The 12,477-nt window shown below is 39.8% G+C and overlaps 1 pseudogene; it reads left to right on the forward strand.

Annotated features, from left to right (window-relative positions):
- The first annotated feature begins 3,980 nt into the window (after window positions 1-3,980).
- LOC101154029 (C-terminal-binding protein 2-like) lies at window positions 3,981-5,302 on the forward strand (annotated as a pseudogene).
- The last annotated feature ends 7,175 nt before the right edge of the window (window positions 5,303-12,477 follow it).

Raw genomic sequence — 12,477 nt, forward strand, 5'->3', positions numbered from 1 at the left:
GCCTACAAAAATTCAAGAGCTGCAAACAACAATTGTAATTTAGAAGGGGCCATGCAGGAAGGAGCCAGAAAACAGATTCTAGAGAGAAAGACTAAACTGCGGCTTCCAAAAAGTGTGAGACAACATTTACTCCTTGAAAGTGAGGGGCACACACTGTGATGCCAATTTTAGTTTGTAATAGAAAGACGGGGATATGCAAACTAAGGGTGTATCTGTGAGATCCAAGAAACAGGGAAAGCTGGGATAAATGAAGAAACATGTGTTTTCAATCTGTGTCTATGGCGTCAGAAGAGAATAGAGAAATGTATTTAAAATAATAGTAAATTAAAAGCAGTAGAGCTGACTGTCTTCGTTGAATGAAGACTAAATGAAATTACACACAAAATCCTGGATCATAGAAAAAAATGCTAATCTGAATAGCCTTTCTCCTCCCTTACGCGTTTAGTGGGTCAAGAAATGTTTGCCTCTTTTGAAGTTGAGTAATTTTTTTAAAAAGCATAGAATTCACACAAAGATAAGAGGGAAAAAAGAAAAGAATAAAGAAAAGCAAATGCTTTCTAAAGAAAGGCGAAGAAGAATACAGAACAGTGCCATGGAGAAAAGGAAAATTGCAATAGAAATTTAAAAGAACTAAAAAACAATGTCCTCTGTTAGACATGCACACAAAGCTCATATGCGAGAACTCAAGGAAGAAAGAACAAAACCAGAAGAGCTAAATATGGGCTGGAAGCATTCAGAAAAGAAAAAAATAGAGCCGTCACAGAAATAAAAGCAAAATTAGAAGGAGCAAAATGGAAAACAACCACCAGTTAACACAGTATGAGACATAAAGAGACATGAAGGAAAGAAAAAAATTAAGTGGAAATAAAGTTTAAGAGACTTCAGAGAAGGTAATTGATATGGAAGACAGTTAAAGTTAGCCAGAATAAAAATAATCAGAATGTCCAAAAAAAGAAAAAAGAAAAAGCAAAATTGATAGACTGAATATACAGATGGACAATATCAAGACCATATATACAAACACAACTATGACCTACACTCTGCAGTGACCAGAAAACCAAATAACAACCCCTGTAGCAACTGGCCCAAAACAGCCAGGACTTGGTCAAGAACTATCAGCTTAATTCCATGTTCTCATCCACCCCTGCAACCCTCCCCACCTGCTTCCAATTAGGAACAGCCTGAGAAAGCCAAATACATTCCCCAAACCAACCATAAAACACGCCACTTCTCCATTTCTTCTTTTTATCAGGTTTGTCAAAGATCGGATGGTTGTAGATATGCAGCATTATTTCTGAGGGCTCTGTTCCATTGGTCTATATCTGTTTTGGTACCAGTACCACGCTGTTTTGGTTACTGTAGCCTTGTAGTATAGTTTGAAGTCAGGTAGTGTGATGCCTCCAGCTTTATTCTTTTGGCTTAGGATTGACTTGGCAATGCGGGCTCTTTTATGGTTCCACATGAACTTCAAAGTAGTTTTTTCCAATTCTGTGAAGAAAGTCATTGGTAGCTTGATGGGGATGGCATTGAATCTATAAATGGTGCTGGGAAAACTGGCTAGCCATATGTAGAAAGCTGAAACTGGATCCCTTCCTTACACCTTATACAAAAAAATAATTCAAGATGGATTAAAGACTTAAATGTGAGACCTAAAACCATAAAAACCCTAGAGGAAAACCTAGGCATTACCATTCAGGACATAGGCATGGGCAAGGACTTCATGTCTAAAACACCAAAAGCAATGGCAACAAAAGCCAAAATTGACAAATGGGATCTAATTAAACTAAAGAGCTTCTGCACAGCGAAAGAAACTACCATCAGAGTGAACAGGCAACCTACAGAATGGGAGAAAATTTTTGCAATCTACCCATCTGACAAAGGGCTGATATCCAGAATCTACAGTGAACTCAAACAAATTTACAAGAAAAAATCAAACAATCCCATCAAAAAGTGGGCAAAGGATATGAACAGACACTTCTCGAAAGAAGACATTTATGCAGCAAACAGACACATGAAAAAATGCTCATCATCACTGGCCATCAGAGAAATGCAAATATCAAAACCACAGTGGGATACCATCTCACACCAGTTAGAATGGCGATCATTAAAAAGTCAGGAAACAACAGGTGCTGGAGAGGATGTGGAGAAATAGGAACACTTTTATACTGTTGGTGGGACTGTAAACTAGTTCAACAATAGTGCAAGTCAATGTGGTGATTCCTCAGGGATCTAGAACTAGAAATACCATTTGACCCAGCCATCCCATTATTGGGTATATACCCAAAGGATTATAAATCATGCTACTATAAAGAGACATGCACATGTATGTTTATTGTGGCACTATTCACGATAGCAAAGACTTGGAACTAACCCAAATGTTCAACAATGATAGACTGGATTAAGAAAATGTGGCACATATATACCATGGAATACTATGCAGCCATAAAAATGATGAGTTCATGTCCTTTGTAGGGACATGGATGAAGCTGGAAACCATCATTCTCAGCCAACTATCGCAAGGACAAAAAACCAAACACTACATGTTCCCACTCATAGGTGGGAATTGAACAATGAGAACACTTGGACACAGGAAGCGGAACATCACACACTGGGGCCTGTTGTGGGGTGGGGGGAGGGGCGAGGGATAGCATTAGGAGATATACCTAATGTTAAATGACGAGTTACTGGGTGCAGCACACCAACATGGCACATGTATACATATGTAACTAACCTGCACGTTGTGCACATGTACCCTAAAACTTAAAGTATAATAAAAAATAAAAAAAAAACACCACTTCTAGTTAGGCTACCATCTAGTCTCAACAACAACAACAACAAAAAATAGAGTCACGAAGTCAAGAGGGAAAATGTTCATAGCAATGTTCAGTGGTAGAAGAGAGTAGCACAACACCTTTGAAACCTTCTGAAAAGAAGATGAGATTCAAGGATTTTTATATTCATTGAAGCTGTGATTTATGTTTAAATAAAATGGACAAATTGGATTATTTGCATAAGCCCTCTTATTTGCAACAGGAATCTACTAGAAGCCAAACTCTATCCAACCAAAAGATTACTAGTAAAGTTATGACAAAAAGACAAGTAAAACAAAGTCCCCTTTGCTTAAATGGATTACCAAGCTTAAAACAAATGCCAAGTGAAGAGTGACAGAACAAAATGCAAATGTTATATGCCCTGACAATGTAGAATTATTATAACCAACAAATATCAACAGAGGAAGAAAAAAAAATGAGAGGCATGGTAGATTCAATGATTCTGCTGAGGATAAAGGATATGCTTTTTAAAAATCAAATCCAAGACCTAATTATATAGAATACAAAGGTAAATAGTAAGAAGATAATATAATTGTAGTACCAGGAAGCAGAGCAGGAAACAGAGAGGAAAAGGTATGCCCTCATTCTATCCATTGGCCGTAGGAGAAAATCAACAGATACTATATAAAGAAATAGAGGATTGGGATATTATATTTGTTATACTAATAAATGTGAAAGAGTTGAACTCACCTCTTTAAAAAGACATATTCAGATTATATCACAACATAAAATTCAATTCTGTGCTGAATATAGAGTCTCAGAAAAGCTGAAAATAATAGAATGGACAAAAATATATTAGGCAAACTCACACAAAAAGGAGAAAATCACAATCTGAATATTATACAAAGTTAAATTCAGGCTAAAAAGTATTTAACAAGTCAGGGACGGGTATTTTTTTAATACCAAAGGGTACAAATTTCAATGAGGATAAAACAGTGTGAATATATATGAGCTCTAGAGTAATATAAAGCAAAATCTTTAGGACATTCAAAGTGAAGTAGAGAAAAAAATCACATTAGGCTATAGAGTCAGTGGACAGATTTATACTGGGTTCATGGTGGCGTCATGCACGCAGACTCCTGCAAGTTTCCCTAAGTTCTTAGAGGATTGCTTTGCCTTTTGATCTGAGATTTGCACAGTTCCTTAAGAATGGCCCTTGTGGATAAGCGCAAGGTCAAGAGGCAGCGATTGGACACAATCTGTAAAGGTATCCGCCCCCACGTCCTGAACGGCCCCGAGCACCCCACCCCCTATGGCGCTGCTGGACCACCGCAACTGCACCGTGGAGATGCCCATCCTGAAGGACCTGGCCACCATGCCCTTTTGTGATGCACAGTCCACGCAGGAAATCCACCAGAATGTTTTAAATGAAGCCGTGGGCGCCATGATGTACCACAAAATCACCTTCGCCAGGGAGGACCTGGAGAAGTTCAAGGCCCTGAGAGTGACTGTTGCAGATAGGCACTGGCCACGACAATGTGGACATCAAGGCTGGCTGTGAGCTCGGGATTGCTGTGTGCAACATCCCTTCCGAGCCGAGGAAGAAACAGCCGACTCCACCACCTGCCACATCCTCAATCTGTACCGGAGGAACCGTGGCTGTACCAGGCGCTGCGGGAAGGCACGTGGGTACAGAGCCCGGAGCAGAGGTGGATCAGGAGCGGCCTGCATCCCTGCGAAGACGCTGGGCCCCTTCGGCTTCAGTGGCACGGAGCAGGCAGTTGCAGTTCGAGCCAAGGCCTTCAGATTCAGTGTCTTATTTTATAATCCCTACTTGCAGGATGGGATAGAGCAGTCCCTGGGCCTGCAGAGGGTCTATGCCCTGCAGGATTTGCTGTATCAGAGTGACCGCCTCTCCATGCACTGCAGTTTCAATGAACATAACCACAACCTCACCAATGACTTTACTGTAAAGCAGATGGGGCAGGGAGAATTCCTTGTGAACGCAGCCCGTGGTGGCTTGGTGGACAAGAAAGCCTTAGGACAGGCACTCAAAGAGAGCAGGATAGAGGCGCAGCCCTCGACATGCAGGAATCAGAGCCCTTTGGCTTTGCTCAGGGTCCGTTTAAAGATGCAACGAATTTTATCTGTATTCCCCACACTGCCTGGTACAGTGAGCAGGCGTCACTGGAGATGAGAGGCACCTGCCACTGAGATCTGTTGAGCCATCACAGGTTACATTCAGAAAGCTTAAGAAACTGTGTGAACAAGAATTCTTTGTCACATCAGCGCCTTGGTCAGTAATAGACCAGCAAGCAATTCATCTCGAGCTCAGTGGTGCCACATACAGGTATCTGCCAGGCATCGTGGGTGTGGCTCCAGGAGCACTCCCTGCAGCCACGGAAGGGATCATCCTTGGAGGCATCCCAGTGATTCACAATCTTCCGACAGTGGTACATCCTTCCCAAGCTCCCTCTCCCAACCAGCCCACAAAACACGGAGACAATCGAGAGCACCCCAACGCACAATAGCAGAGAATGCCAAAAGGTAATCATTCCAATATACTTGGGACCAAGAGAGTGAACAAATAGATGAAATAAAATAATGTGACGGTCTTTTTAACTGATTCTGGACATATGCATCATTGATGTTGCAGTGTTAAAACTACAAGAGCTAGAAAACTGAAAATGTCATCTGCTTGTGGAAGTGCTGAAAGACTAGGTTGTGATTTATTAACAACCAACTTCTGTTACTGTGTGTTGAGTTTTTCATCCATGCATCAAATCACACAAAATAAACAGCTTTTTCCTTTGTCAGTCCCTTGAGCATAGCAGGTCCTGACACCTTGTTCTAGAATATTGCATCAGGAGTTCAAACATCAAAATAAAAAATATTAAGAGGAAATCCTTATCCTGTGACTCTGGTCCCTTCAGTCTACAGGGGCTGGTTACCTCTTTTTGCTAATAGGAAGATTGCATTACTACAAAATGGGGAAGCAAACTGTTTGCCTGTGGTAGACACTTGATACATAGGATTGAAGACGGTACAGGCTCCTGTACAGAGAAGTGTCTCTCACATCTGAAATGCCTACTGAGCAGACAAGTTGGTTGTTTGGTAAAACCCTCTAATGATGAAAAAAGTGTTAAGTTTCACAAGCTGTTTGTACTCAAATATATTTTCTCAATTTCAGATCCTCTGCTGTTTTACTGAGTGGAAAGACTTGAACTAAAAGGTTTAAGAAGATAATGTTGCATTTCCTTATGTCTCAGGAAACACTTTTTACGGTAACTTGTCAGACTGTCCATGAGCAAACCCACTTTTTTAGATGTTGATAAAGTCTTCTTTTCTTCATGTGATACTTCATACAAGAACACTTCAGATGTGTTAGATGTGACTGATTTTAACAAATCCTATTAGATTTGTGTCAACTAGTTACATGTTCTATTCATAGTCTTTTGTGAATCATTGCCTTTTTGTTTAAAAGGATGGCCTATTTTGAGCCTTTGTAAGGTACATTCCTGTTTTTGTGACAAACAAGATTTTAAAATTGTCCTAAACAGAAAAATAATGGCTATCAGAAGTACGTTTTGTTTTAGTTTGAGTTGCTATTACTGTACTTATTGTAAAGCTGGACATTTAGCATTCACTGCCATTTTTAGTAAAAAGTAATTTTAAAAAATATAGTGTCATAGACCTGACAAAGAGCTCATATGCAAAATAAATAAGGAATGTCTATTTTTATATTAGATTGCTAAATAATAACCCAATATAAAAATAGGTAAGGAGCTTACACAGTCACTTAACAAAAAGAATATTCAAATGGCTTATAAACATATGAAAAGTTACCTAGCCTTATGAGCTCCTTATGGAAATGTAAGTTAAAAATACAATGAGATGTCACTTTATTCCCACCAATATAGCTAAAATTAGAAAGATCAACAACACCAAGCATTGGTGAGAATGAGGAGGAACAGGAACATTCATATCCTGCTGTTAGAAGAAGAAACTTGTACAACCACTTTGAAAACTGTTAGTGCTTTTTTTTTTTTTTTAACAATGCAATGCCTAAATCTGTACCAATAGAAATGGACACACACACACACACGGACACACACAACCCCAAATGAATGCCTGAGAATCTTCACAGCAGCATTATTCATAACAACCCAAATATCCAGTAACAGAGGATGGATAAATTTTGGTGTATTCATATAATAGAATACTGCAAAACAATCAAAATTAGTGTATTGCTGCTACATATAACAGTATGTATGAATCTCATGATTATAGCTCTTTCAGAGAAGTTAAACACAAAAGTATACACACTTTATGCACATCAATGGCCATATATGATTTCATTTATATGGTATATGAGCACGAGCAAAACTAAGTTATGATTTTCAAAGTCGGAATGGTGGTTGCTTTGAAGAATTTGGAGGGAGAGTGATTGGAGAGCTATAGAAAATGTTCCTGGGATGCTGTTACAAGGGCATTCACTTTTTCATAACTTAATTGAGCTACACGCTTTTGATTTGTGCATTTTTCAGCATGCATCCCATACTTCAATTTTAAATTTCATTTAAAAAAGAAAAAAAACTTCAACAGCCAAAAGTATTTTAAGTTTATTTCTATCGGATTGAGCCACTGGAATTGTGGAGTTTATTACAACAGCTAAAACTATCCTAACTACTACAGAACTTTAGAGGTCATCAACAATCATTTTACAGATAAGTCAACTGCGGCCTAAAAATTAAGGGACTTAACCAATGTCACAGAGCTAGTTGTCTATTAGCCTCCAAATCCAGTTATTTTTTCTTTTTCACTATGTTTCACTGCCTCAACTTAATGTGCACACCACTTAACACTCTCATCCCTCTTGGCTCCCAATAAACAAACCATAATAATAGAAAGTGATATCTACCCACTCAGCAGACAATTTCATATGATAGTACCTACTGAAATTGCTTCTGAAATTACCCAAATGTCTTCCTGTAAACCTTAGTAATTGAGTTTGGCATATAACACACTTTGAAAAAGAAATAATACTTTTCCCAAATCGAAAACTTCATTAGTTAATTCCAAGTGTTTTGCTATCCCGAAATCATGCATCTATTTTGTAGTTTTTTTAACCTATTAGCGTTGTGATGGATTAGATGTTTTAATTAAGCCAAATGACGCCCTATAATGTCCCTAAAGAGTGGTATGAATGGAAAACTTTAAAATAAACATGTCTGGACAAAAATCAAATGTATGAACAAAGAAAATCATATGTCTTAGACACTCAAAAGAGCAAACTACAGAAACTTAGGAATCTTTTAAGAGAAGGTTTCTTAGGAAAAGGATTCTTAGGAAAGATTCTTAGGAATCTTTTAAGAGAAGCATTTCTCGGCATTTGTCTTTCAGTGAAAATCTCAGCCAGTCCTAGGCAGCTGTCCCCAGTTTTCAGCTTAAGTGAGACACCCACTGGAGGCTGAGAGAGTGGCAGAAGAGAACCCAGTCCCACACTTCATCTTCCCCAGCTAAGACTCCTGTTCTGGAATATGGGAGTCAGGTTCAGAGTCCTTCAAGTAAGACATGTGTTGATCTCATCACAAAGAAAACTCAGCAGAATAATTTTGTGGAACAACGGTGAAGCCGGCCTTCCCAGTTTCTCTCCCTTTTTTTTTTTTTTTCTGAGACAGGGTCTCACTTTGTCACCCAGTCTTGAGTGCAGTGTCACAATCACAGCTCACTGCAGCCTCATCTTCCTGGGCTCAAGTGATCCTCCCACCTCAGCCTCCAAGTAGCTGGGACCACAGGCATGCGCCACAATGCCCAGCTAATTTTTGTATTTTTTGTAAAGATACAATTTTGCCATGTTGCCCAGGCTGGTCTTGAACTCCTGGGCTCAAGTGATCCTTCCACCTTGGCCTCCCAGTGCTGGGATTACAGATGTGAGCCACTGCACTCAACCCCCAGTCTCCATTCTTGACTATACCCTATCTTCTAGTATGTCGCTATATAGATTGAATTGTGTCCCCTCAAAATTCACATGTTGAAATCCCAACCCCTTGATGTAACTGTATTCGGAGATAAGACCTTGAGGAAGGTAATTAAGGTTGAATGAGGTCATAAGGGTGGGGACCTAAATATGATAGGACTGGGGTCCTTATCAAAAGGGGAAGAAACATCAGAAATCTCTCTCTCCCTCCACATGCACAGAGGAAAGGCCATGTGAGGACACAGCAACAAGATGGCTATCTGCACTAGGGAGAGAGCCAGTATGAGAAACCAAATCAGCTAGCACCTTGATCATGGACTTCCCAGCCTCTAGAACTGTGAGAAAAAATAATGTCTGTTGTTTAAGCCACCCAAGCTTAAACATTTTGTTATGGCAGCCCAAGCATACTAATACACTTGCTAATTTGGGCAACTGTGTTGCTGCCAGATCATTTCTGGGCAAAATCCTTTCTTAGTGACATTTGCATCTTCAGAGACCCCAAACTCTTCATTATCAAAAAAGATTGATCCCAAATGGTAAAATTCTAGTCATCATGACAGATCTTGCAAGCAGTTATGTGTGGAAAATAGACTGGCAAGTTTAGATGGAGACAGATCAAAGAACTTTAAATATCTAGCTAAGAAGTGTGGAATTTATTTCAGAGACAATGATGAGTCACTGAATGTGAGAAGAAGCTATCATGGCTAAAGCTGTACTTTGGAGAGATAACTCTGCCAGCAGTGCAGAAAATTTTTATTATTACTATTATTTAAATGATTTTTATAATAGCTAGCATTGATGAGCACTTACTCTTTGTCGAGCACTCTGTATGCATTATCTCTACTTAATTAAGTGAGGGAAAATTGTAAAAAAGACTAAAATGGACCAAAAAGATTACTGAGTATTATAAATGGAAAACAAGCCATGATCTGGGTTATGACCATTTTTAGCTATTCCTCAACACTGTAAAATGCAGAAAACTGACAACGATGCAAATAACTTTCATCCATTGAAATGCAAATGAATCTGCCCAGCGGAATGCAATCGATTGTTGCCTTTTGATAGACTCAGCTTGCACTTATTTGTACATTCATTTTGGCATTCCTTATTGCCTATATTATGTGTGGTTCTTTGAATTATTCTGTAAGCCAGTTATGTCATCTCACTGGTTCCCTCATTTATTGATGAGTTACATAAAATCTGACATACTTATTATATATAAAATTGGTATTATTATCTCCAATTTAAAGATAAAGAAACTGAGGCTTTGAGAAAGAAAACCTGCCAAGTTCACATGGTGGCCTTCCAGTCAGAATGGAAGATTAATAGACTTTTCCGACGACCAGATTGGCTTCCACATGCCCTATTTCTGGAGCTTGTCTTTGAAGTCCTCCCCATCATCCCTCTGCAGGGAAGTCTCCCTGCTGTATCATATTATGCCACCATCCACAGTGCTCCCGCCATTGCCTGACCCATCTGACCAAGTAATAACTGTAAACCAATAATGGAAAAGTAATCACAAGAATTGCTATTCTGTAAACTGGATTTGGAGAAACACAGCCTCCATTTTGTTAATATATTCTGTCACCACCTTTGTGTGTAAGTAGGTGGAGGAGGTGGGGACAGGTGGAATGGCAGGAGGAATGGTCGACCATTTACAAACACTGCCCACCATCATAAACAGAGGCTCTACTTCTCTGCCTCTAATGATAGCAGTGGAAATATTAAAGATACTGTTCATAATGATGATTCCTAATCATTCACATTCACATATTCCTAGTACTACAGATTTATAGTCTAAATGAAATCATAACATGATTCCTAAATGAAATAGTAACATGACAATGATAGCTCTTTAAATATGTGTACTACTACAAGTTTTAAGCGCTTTCAGACTACTATTATGAAATAGCCTTAGGAAATAGGCCACATTTATATTATTACTCTCTCCATTTTACAAGTTCCATACAAGTGAAGGGACTTACCCAAAGTTGGCCAGTAAGACATTACAAAAGCAGACTTTTTCCTCCTTAATCCAGATCAGGTCTTTCTTGACTATCCTAAACTGCATCATCCCATCTCATCTTTCTTTCCCCTTACACACATATACAACACATATGCATATATGCACACACAGTATTAACCTTAGCCCACATCAGCAGGTCAGTACTCACAGCCTCATAGACATTCCTTCTACTTTCCACAATCCCACCCATTCCCCAAACCCCACAGCTTTAGGCTAAACCCTCCTCCACCAGATCTTTTGAGATGGAGTTTCACTCTTGTTGCCCAGGCTGGAGTGCAGTGCCCCGATCTCAGCTCATTGCAACCTCTGCCTCCTGGGTTCAAGCGATTCTTCTGCCTCAGCCTCCCAAGTAACCAGGATTACAGGCATGCGTCACCATGCCCAGCTAATTTTTTGTATTTTTAGTAGAGATGGGGTTTCACCATGTTGGCCAGGCTGGTCTGAAACTCCTGACCTCAGGTGATCTGCCCACCTTGGCCTCCCAAAGTGCTGGAACTACAGGCATGAGCCACCGCACCCGGCCCTCCTTTGGGTCTTCATTTACATGTTTTTTCTTCCACCATCCTGGACTGGACCAGCTGCATCTCCCACTTGCTTCCATGGTGTCCTACACTTCTCCCATGAGAAAATTTGTCACATTACAATGCAATTGCCTCTTTACTTTACTCTGTCACCTAATAAATTGTGAGCTCCACAAAGGCAGAAACATAGCATATTGAAGATGATCAATAAATGCCTATTTCATGTTTAAAAGAACCCATATGGTGTCTTAAGAACAGATCCAACCTCAGGCGAGACCCAGGTCTTCCCTGAAGTCTCATATGGAAATCAATAGCTGGGCTCAAGCATGGCTTTGAGTGAAGCTGAGTAGTCAAGTCTTGAATTTCCAACAAGCAATGTTTTCTAAGAGAAATAAATATGCCCCTCAGGGCCAGCATTTCCCCAGGCCCAAATACATTCCAAAAAAAAAAACAAACTAAGCTCTTCCAAAAACTGCTTACCAGCTTGCAGCCACCAAGGCAGTCACTCACTTATGTCTTCAGGGGTGTCAATAGGAAAACATTTTGCCCTCGGCTGTGTCACTGGGGAATGGGAAGAGTCAGGTCTCCTGCCTTGGCTGGGAGGGAAGGTAAATTTAACCTGAATTCTCTTTCCTGCCTCTGAGATCTGGCTTCTCCTCTCTGACTACCCAAACCTCCCCAGTCTTTAATAAAATTACCTGATATTCATTCAGCTTTTACTAGGTGTCAGGCACTGTTTTCGGCACTTGAGATATACCAATTCATTTAATCCTCAAAACAATGTATGAGGTAGGTGTTACTATTATTCCTATTTTATAAATGAAGAAACCGATGCACAGAAAGATGCAGAAAGCTACCAAGGTCACTAGTAAGTGGCAGAGTTGAGATTCATACCGTTTAAGTCTGGCTTTTATCTGCCTTGAGGACTATTTTGGGCCCCACTAGTTCAGGACTGTGTCCTCCAAGAAACCTACCTAACCACTTCATCCCAGGCATCATTTCTGTCCCCACTCTGAAGTTTTCTAGCAATTACATTCAGCACAATCTAATTGGTAATTAACTCCCCTTCTGGTGTTCTTGTGTGGAAGTCAAGGCTAAAAGATGCTGTCCCCTCATCTGCCTTTAGCCCCAAATGGGAACTTCACTATGCATAGTATTTTGTCTTCACAAAAGGAATGG

This window comes from Gorilla gorilla, chromosome 12 (assembly GCF_029281585.2).
Source record: "Gorilla gorilla gorilla isolate KB3781 chromosome 12, NHGRI_mGorGor1-v2.1_pri, whole genome shotgun sequence".
NCBI lineage: Eukaryota > Metazoa > Chordata > Mammalia > Primates > Hominidae > Gorilla > Gorilla gorilla.